The sequence below is a fragment of the Octopus bimaculoides genome, chromosome 2 (assembly GCF_046866305.1).
Source record: "Octopus bimaculoides isolate indiv1 chromosome 2, ASM4686630v1, whole genome shotgun sequence".
Taxonomy (NCBI): domain Eukaryota; kingdom Metazoa; phylum Mollusca; class Cephalopoda; order Octopoda; family Octopodidae; genus Octopus; species Octopus bimaculoides.
The window spans coordinates 149,558,676-149,568,675 of NC_142929.1; the positions used below are offsets into that span (position 1 = coordinate 149,558,676).

At 36.2% G+C, this 10,000-nt stretch overlaps 1 protein-coding gene across 10 annotated transcripts in view; it reads right to left on the reverse strand.

Moving 5' to 3' along the window:
- Nucleotides 1-10,000, reverse strand: part of LOC106874941 (transcription factor Sp9) — a 358,324-nt gene that overhangs the window by 236,529 nt on the left and 111,795 nt on the right. For 2 of the 10 annotated variants that reach the window (XM_089347913.1, XM_089347906.1), the window contains exons 1-2: nt 1,788-4,325; nt 101-371 (exon numbers count right to left, since the gene is read on the reverse strand). The exons of 6 other annotated variants lie outside the window; for them this stretch is intronic. The gene's annotated coding sequence lies outside the window, so the exon portion shown is untranslated. Of the gene's footprint in view, nt 1-100; nt 372-1,787; nt 4,326-10,000 lie in introns of those variants that run through there. 2 more of the 10 variants (XM_089347902.1, XM_089347911.1) reach the window with 1 other exon arrangement.

Here is a 10,000-nt window from a genome sequence, read left to right on the forward strand (position 1 = left end):
CTTTCTACCTTCACATAAAAACTAACTTCATCTTATAGGTTTAAGTATGTGTGTACACATACATACACATATACATACATATATAATACATAATACATACATGTTCTACTGCGTGGAAGTTTGATCAAGTGTCTTCCATTATACTCTAGGGCTGACCAAAGCCTTGTGTGTATATATATATTTGGGAGACGGTGTGTCTGTGTTTGTTCCCCCATCATCGCTTGATAATCGATGTTGCTGTGCTTACGTCTCCGTAACTTAGCGGTTCCGGGAAAGAACCGTTAGAATAAGTACTAGTTTTACAAGGAATATGTCGTGCGGTCGATTTGTTCGACTAAAGGCGGTGCTCCAGTATGGCCGCAGTCAAACGACTGAAACAAATAAAAGAATATATATATATATATATATATATATATATATATATATATATATATATATATATATATATATATATATATGAAACAAAAATGTACAGGTGTACATATGTTACATATTATATTCTGTTCGCTTAACTTGGAATCTGCACTTCGGAAATACTATTGAAAGTACCTTTATATAAAAACAAAATATATAAGAAGTACATGTCTGAATTACCAAGTGCGGATATCTTCACTTAGTTGGGTTGCATTGTCTGCACATACCACAGGAATATTAGGTACAAACACCTCTACAGGGTGTCATGATATTCAATTAATATTGTTGAAGTGTGCGGACTATACCGAACAAGCAAGTTGCGCCTCAGTTTAAATACCTAATTCAACTGAATCTTATATATATATATATATATATATATATATATATATATATATATATATATATATATATATATATATATATATATAACGTAAAGGAATAGGGTTTTCAAATCCAGGCAGGTAACTTTATGAGCACTCTGATCCAATCCAGATTTAGCTAATTATCGAAACATTTACAATCGTTTATGATAATTAAACTGTACTTCATTCGATAGATAAATCCTGAATTCGCTCCTTTGGATTTCGTGTAGCATACAAAGTATATAATCATGATATCAAAATGAAGAATGGGGAATTATATGTGTTTAAAATTTATATATTGAAATAAACCACTTCGCTTCTCCCACCTGTATGTGTATCACCTCGAATAATGTTGCATAGGGTTGTCAACTTTTAGATGAATCTGTATTGCAATTGATTTAATATAAATCAACTTTATGTACAGAAATGTTATATCGAAAGACACTGACTGGGTGACTTATGCAGCAGAAACACGTGTTGGAATGGAATATGAAGATAATACTTTAATAACTTTCAATAAATATATTTTGAAGTAGTATAATTCTCCGTTCTCCATTATGATGTCTTGACTATATGAGTGTGAGCGAGTGAGTGTATATGTATATATATGTATATACGCATACGCACACACACATACTCGCACTACCCACTTATATATACACACATATAAATATACAAGCATATATATATATATATACATATATATATATATACACGCATATATATATCTGTAACTATATACCCGTACAAATAAACACCCATACATGTATGTAAATATTCACATATGTGTGTGTGTGTGCCTGCACAATTGTGTACATCATGTGTTTGTATGTTTGTGTGAGTGTGTGAGTGTGTGTGTGCGCGTTTGTGTGCGTGTGTGTGTGTGTCTGTGTGTGTGTTTGTGTGTGTGTGTGTGTGTGTGTGTGTGCGCGTTGGTTGGTTCCGAATTTACATTCACAAAATAAAGCATTATACCAGTTATTAGTTAACAATTCAAGAATAGGTACCTACTTCGTAATTTAATTTATTATTTTTAGCTCCATGTCCGACTGGAATTGGTTACAAGTAAACCAGCAAATATTTGGCCCCGATGGTCATCCATATGTCTGTTGGAATCAGAAAACTTTCTTACATAATATACCCACACGGTGCGCGCGTGTGTATGCGTGTGCGCGAAAAATTCTTTTATATTTTGCTTTATTTTTTTTTTGTTATTTGTTATTTGTGATGCAGATTTTTATATATACATTTTTTTGTTTATATATATTACTCTTGTGATTGTTTGGCTACGTGTTTCGTTTCGCTTTATTTTCTATGAATTAATTTTATATGTGCGTCTGTGTTGTGTACATGTGTGCATCTATGCGATTCTGTATTTCTTTATATATTATATAATATAACATTATCTGTGTGTGTGTATGTGGGCTTCGATATGTGTGTGGGTATGTATGTAGGCTTCAATATGTGTGTGTGCGTGTTTGTAAGTCAAAAGTTTAATGTTAATTCAATTAGTGAGATAGTTACAAATGTATATGTATTATTAGCGATGCGTTCATTTGCTTTTGTTTTCTATGTGGTGCTGATAGTGTTGTTGTTGTTGCTGTTGCTGTTAGTGGTGGTGGTGGTAGTAGTGGTGATAATTGTGACTGTTGTAGTGTTGATGGTGTTGCTGCTGTTGTTGCTGCTGCTACAGCGGTTGTGGATGTTTGTGGTGTTGGCGGCGGTGGTCGTAACACTGGTAGGGTTGACGGTGCCGTGGACGTCGGCGGTGTTGGAGATCGTGACGGAAGTTGTGGTAGCAGCAGTGGTGGTAGTGGTAGTAGTAGGGGTGATGGTGGTGATGGTGCTGTTGATTGTAATTGTTGTTGTTGTGGTGGTGGTGGTGGTGTCACTGCTATTTGTCCTCCTTGTCGCTCTTATTTGTTAGCCTCTTTGCTGATATTGGTAAGCGGCAGCGGTGTTTTTTCTTTTTGTTGTTGATTGTCGTGATGATAACAATGGCGACGTTGGTGGTGTTGTTTCTCAGTGGTGCCGATAGTGGTGGTGGTGGAGGGTGTTCTGTCGCTAGTGTCGTTTTCTCCGAAATTGTGTTAATGTTAGTGTTGGTATTGATGTTTGATAGAAATAGTGATAGAGGTTCTCTTATTAGACATAGTAGTAGTAACAGTAACCGTGTTAATAATACAAGCCCCGGCGATACAAAATGGCGGCGGAGGTGACGATGGTGGCATTCAGACTACGCTCGTTGTGCGCGTGTGTGTGTGTTTGTGTAGTGTGGGTATATGTATGTGTGTGTATGCATATGTGTTTGTGTTTGTATGTGTTTGTATGTATGTGTGTGTGTGTGTGCGCGCTTTCGAAAATTCCTTGATTCTGTTTTTGTTTTGTTTTGTCTTCACGCAACAGCCACACACATTCTGTGTATGGTGTTTTCTTCACTTTACTACCTTCTACGGTTTTAAGCATAGGAACCACCAGTTCAGCGACAAAAGGTACGAGTACATGTGGTGTCTGTGTGCTTGTTTGTGTGTATGCGTGTATGCCTAATGTGTGTGTGTGTGTCTGTGTCTGCTCGTCTGTTGTGTGTCTGCGTGTGAGGCGAAAAACGTTTATATGTGTATTTGTGTGTGGTTTTTAGGCATGTGTGTCTGTGTGTGTGTGTGTTTTATGTCTGTCAGTGTACGAAGTGAAGAAAGATTAAAAGAGAGGGAGAAAAAGAGAGGAAGATGAGGATTGTGGCAGTGGCGGGGGCGGTGGTGGTGGTGGTGGTGGTGGTTCAGGCGGCGGCGATGGCGGCAAATGACGGCGGGGATGGGGAGAAAGGCGGGATTGAAGTAGAGCTTGATGTGGAAATAAGGAAAAAGAAATGAAATAGAAAGAGAATGTGGAAAGAAGAGAAGGAAGGAATGACAAGAATGAATGTGAAAGAAAAGAGGAATGAATAAGTAATATGAAGAGTTTGGGGAAGAAATTGAGTGCGCGCGTGTGTGTTTGTTTTGAATAAAAAGAAAGAAGAAAGAAAGAGAAGGAAAGAAAAAAAGAATGAAAGAAGTAAAGTGGAAAAAAACTGAGAATGACAGGAAGGAAAAAGAGGAGGGTGTGTTTGGAATTAAAGAAAAGAGAAAGGAAAGAAAAATATGAAGGAAGACGAGAAGAGGTGATAAAGGAAACGGAAGGAAGAGAAGGAAGATGGGGGGGGGAGAAGGAAAGAGGAGTGTCTTGAATGAATGACGGGAGGGGGGGGGAAGAAGGAACGAGAGAGAGAGAGAGAGAGAGCGAATGGAGAGGAAACGATTGAAAGAATTGAGAGGGAATGAATAATAAGGAGTAAATTGAAGGAGGAGTTGAGAAAGAGGAGAAGGTGATATTAGAAAAGAAGAACGTAAGAAGAAGGGGAGAAGTGAGGAAAGGTGGAATGTGCGGAGTTAAGAAAAAGGTAAAAGGAGAAGGGGAAAAAGAAAGTAAGACAAAGAGGAGGAAGGGGAGGAGGAAGGCGTTAGCGGAACTTAGGACAGGAAAAAGATAAAGAAGATGCGAGAAACGGGAAGATGGACGAGGAAGAAAAAGGAAAGAATTAAGAAGTGTAAGGAAGGAAGCAAGGACGGAAGGAAGGAAGACGAGGAAACAGGAAGGAGAGAATGTCGTTAAAAACAGAGAGAAAATTAAAAGACTCGAAGAAGAAATGTAGAGAAATGTAGAAGGACGAGGAGGAGGAGAAACGGAAAGTAGATGACGGCAACTAATGGCATCAAAAGCACGCATATACATACAGTCACTACGGGCAAACACGCGCGTGCACACACACTAACACACACCCAGAGAAGCATATGAATATATTACATATATATATATGTATATATATATATATATATATATATATATATATATATATATATATAAGTAAAAAAATAAGGAGTGCGTAAATATTTTAAATTTTCCGTTTGCTGTGCTTTTGTCAAATCTTTGAAAGATACATACATACATGCATATATATATATATATATATATATAAATTAGAGTGTGTATGTTAGTAGACATATGTGTACTTATGTGTGTGTGTGTGTGTGTATTTGCATGTATATAATATACACACAGGGCCTGTGTCTTAGCTAAGTGGCATTGAAGGGGTAGTGTTTACATATGAGATTTTGAGTATGCATATGCGCATGTCTATATGTGTATATGTGTGTGTATGTGTGTGTCTATGTATGTTCGTTTGAAAACGTGCATCTATGTATAATACGGGAAGTCAAACCGTATATAAGGCGTATGTATGTGTGAATGTATGTATTTATTACGTATATAATATAAGCACATAAACACATACACACACACACACACACACGTATAGAATTGCATGTTTTATGTATATATCATGTAATATATACAATATGTATTATATCTACATATATGAGGTATATATATGGTATTTTCACACAAACTGTTATATATAGATATATATTACACATCCTTACGCGCAGGTATGCATGTATGTGTGTATTTATGTATATGCATATATGTGCGTGTACATATATATACCTTCATTATTAATATATGTGTAAGTATATGCATATGTGTGTGCGTGCGTGTGTGCTCCCTCATAAAGCAGATACTCCAGAGAGTATTGCATAATTAGTGCTAACGAGGTATTTTCTTCAAAATTGTTCGTCAAATAGTCATAAAGTTATGAATTAATTTGTGCTGCCACACACACACTCGTAAACATACACACACACTTTTTAAACATACACGCACACTTGTATCATAAAGTAAGCTTGTGTGTGTGCACCACGATGTAGTAACCCTTAAAGAATTTATTGAAGAAAAATATATTTTGAAATAGTGTAACCTATCAAAGAAACGGTGGAGAAAGAAAACGAGAGCAAGAGATGGTAGTAGTAGTAGTAGTAGTAGTAGTAGTAGTAGTAGTAGCAATAGTAGTATATGCATATGTATATATGTGTGCGTGTTTGTGTGTGAGTACCTGTATATAGGTGTAAGTGTAGACCTGCACATATATAGTCATAAACACACATACATATACATCTATCCATAAATACATAGATACATATAATACACACACACACACACACACACACATAGTGTGTATGTGTGTGTGTGTGTGTGTGTGTGTGTGCACATATATATGTATATATATATAAACATACATATATATGTGTGTATACAGATTGACCGTTGACTGAACACTATTCATTTTTTTTCTCCGTGTTTTTCTCCTTGTCTCCGTATTCTTTCTGTTGAAGAGCGTAGCTCGAAACGTCAAAGACTTTCCGTATTCCCGAGCGTCATACTAATATATACTTTTGTTATTTATACCACCTGTCCTCGTCTGTTGTTATTTTTTGTATATTCTCCCATATATATATATATATATATATATATATGTATGCATTATCTATGTCTATTTATCTATCTATCTATCTACATGATTATATGTGCCAATTTAGCTGCAACATACGCAGGTTTTCACAACATATTTTCGTATTTACGACGGTACTTTCATGTTATTTTAAACATCTCCTTTGGGAATTTTTATATAATAACTGTTAAATTAAAGTAGTATATGTGTATAGCAACTGTACACATATACTCAATAGAGGTGCATATTTAAGAAGGATACTGGTATATCTTGCATCTACATATTTGTATACCTATATGTATGTATTTAATTTATGTATCTTTCTATATATATATATATATATATATATAGATAGATAGATAGATATGCATATACATATATATTTACATGTATATATATTTATGTATGTATGTGTGTGTATTATATATATATATTTATATACAATACCTTTATACATCTATACGCGTAAATGCACACACACCCACATAAGAAATATTCTCATGTAGAAATATTTGGATACCCACACGTGGCGCGTGCGCACTCGCATATGCAATCTGAATGTATGGATGGATGGATGGATATTTATTTGAGTTATGGTAACATTACTTTCGGAATTTTTGCTTTCAACGAAACGTACCAGCGTTCCACAAAACGCTATTCTATCGAGTTTTGTGGACGTCAAAATCACTGCGCACCTCTTTTTGTGGACTTTCGTTTTTATTCATCCAATTGTCTGAGATTTGGTTTGAATTCCAGCAACAATCTTGAAGTATTACAGCTTCAACTTCAATTTCTTTTTGAAAAAATAATATAGCGAAATGTTAGTGTGATGCACGGGAAAAGCTTTCTAGTAAAACGATGCAGGTTCAGGTTTTATACTGACAGGATCCAACGCTAATTCAAATTGTGTGAGAGATCTATAGTTCAGCAATAGTTTTCGTAGTTGAGGTCTTAAAACTCCCCACATTTTCAGGAGATTTTGTATTGAGGAATTACCATGAACTCTTATCATATTGAACAGACATAGGACCGGCCTTGAAAAATGTGTGCCACATTAAAACCTCTGTTTACCAGGAGCCTGATTAATTATTTGAGGATATCGATCACAAACTTGCTAAATTTCATGCTAAATTTAATACAGTCTTAAGGCTTGGATATTCTAGCCATCATAAAAATCGTAAAACATTATTTCAAAATCTGGTGTAATAATTGAACACCCTGTAGATAGCATGAAATGCAATGACACACTAGATTGTTTAGCAATACTCTTCAACTACCCATGGAATTTCGTTGAAAAATAAGGTCGCAGCAGGCGCAGTCGAAAATCATCTTGATAATACCTGGTGTACACATATATGTAATGATTGCTTAGTTGGGTAGAGTTCCCACGAATTCTGTGATGCCACCCGGACAACCGGGAGTGGAATCGGAATTTAATAACGAGTGTGTGTGAAATTATGTTGTTGAAGTATAAGCCCATTACATGTGTGTGCGTCAGGAGTCTCTTACTGCTACTGGAAACATGTAATCCTGTAAAACCTACCGAATGGACGGGTCGTCGGTGACTAAGCTGGCAATCCTACTAAGTTTACTTAGTCAGAAAGTTTGTTTTTGTTGAACGTTTTTGTTGAACACTCTGCAGGACGAAAAACGGAACTTGTCAAATGATGGGTGAACTCAGAAGATTCAATGGTCATCCGACATCTGGATGTCGTTGTTTAGACATCTTTATAGGAGAAGGAAGTTCCGAAATAACACTCACCACTTTGCGAAACCGGAGTTCTCCCGCTTGGTTGTTTCTGGACTATTTGGCTTTGTATGTAAGAGTCTTGCGGGGTTATGCAAGCTGTTAATGAAGCTGAATTTCAGCACAAACATTGCTGACAACCATTGAGTTTAAAAAATCTCGAATAAGATAAATTGATAGTGATAGTCATACGTGTCTACGAGTTGACAGTCACTATATATGTGTGTATGCATTTATACGTGTATATATGCATGTATGTATAAAGGGGGCGTGGTTTAGTGGTTAAGGAATTCGACTCACGATCGTAAGGTCGCGAGTTCGATTCCCGATGGTGTGTTGCGTCCCTAAGCAAGACACTTTATTTCACGTTGCTCCAATTTACTCAGCTGGGAAAACTGAGTAGTACCTGTATTTCAAAGGGTCAGCATTGCCACACCCTGTGTTACGCTGAATATTGAAACTTACGTTAAGGGTACACATGTCTGTGGAGTGCTCAGCCACTTGTACGTTAATTTCACGAGCAGGCTGTTCCGTTGATCGGATCAACTGGAAACCTCGTCGTCGAAACTGGCAGAGTGCCAGTAATGTATAAAAGGTCAGAGGGAACGCTCGTAGCCAACTTAAAGGAAAGGGGCAAGACGTTAATACAATGAAAATAATTAATTACAATTAATAATTATTTGATAATTTAGTTAACAATTGCATCCAAACTTCCTGCATTAGGGTCAAATCATATGATCATGTGAATCATTGTTTGACAAAGTCGCAAGTGCGAAAAATACGGCTCTTTGTAACTGAGCTATTTTTTCAGGTGCGCATGTTTGTAATACATACCCCGTGACGGATTCGGTCATTTACTGGAAAGTTAACTTACTGATCCAAGAAGTTGATATTGCTAAAATTAAACTAGAATACGGTAGGGTGTGATTTTGAACAAACAAAAATTCCTTAAGGCTGCAATCTTGTATGAAATATATAAATATAAGTAAACCTCTATGTATGTGTATTTCTGTATTTATTTAAGAAAACGAGATGCCAATGCACTAAGCGATTAACTTATTGTTATTTTATTCATTAGCTTACAGCTGTTTCGGCTATGAAATGTAGTGGACTCATTGTTGAATGAGTGAGTAACGCTTTATAGCTTCATCGGAGCCTGGCATATGAGGTGAAATTTATTTATACATATATGTATGTATGTATGTATGTATGTATGTACGTACGCACGCATGTATGTATGTATGTATGTATGTATGTATGTATGTGTGAATGCATGTATGTATGTACGCGCACACAGACACACACCTATAAGTATTTAATAGGTGTATATATGTATACATTCGTGCCTGTATGTATTCAAAGTATGAAGATCTTCTCACATGTGCATAGGCAACAGCATTTGGTTCAAGTTTTGCGTGGTTTGTACTTTTCACTCCCTAACATCATATATGTGTGTGAGTGAGTGTGTGTGTATGTATTTGATGGGTAGGTAGATAGATAGGTATGGAAGCAGGGAGGAATATCAGTTTCGCGGTATCACTCTTCAAGCCCAGGTAGCAAGGTAGGCAACTCCGAACATGTCTCTTTTTACCTTCCTTCAGCAGAAGCAAAATTTTGGACATCATCTGCCACAACATGTACTGAGCAGACGTCTATATAAAAATGATCATAAAAACGTTGGAGTCTCTGTTAAATATAATTATATGATTATATAAGCTTGGAGACAAATTTTCATAAATTAGCCTCGTTATACAAATTAAATTCTTTGATTAAACAAAAGGGCTTTTACAACAAAAAATGGGTGAAGTAAAATTTGACTTATTTAGTTTGTTTTTGAGAGACCCATAACAAGTGCTTATATCTTTCGATCTATGCATATAGAGAAAGAGATGGATAAAGAAAAAATAGAGAGAAGAGGAGTGAGAGAGTGAGAGAGTATGTGTAGGGTTATTATTTATTTTTTGTCGATTCTTTTAGTCATTGGACTGCAATCATGCTGGGGTACCGCTTTGGAGGATTTCAGTTGAACAGTTCGACTCCTGTTGCAAACAAACCAGTACCGGTTGTCAAGCAGTGGTAGGGGCACAAGTACAAACA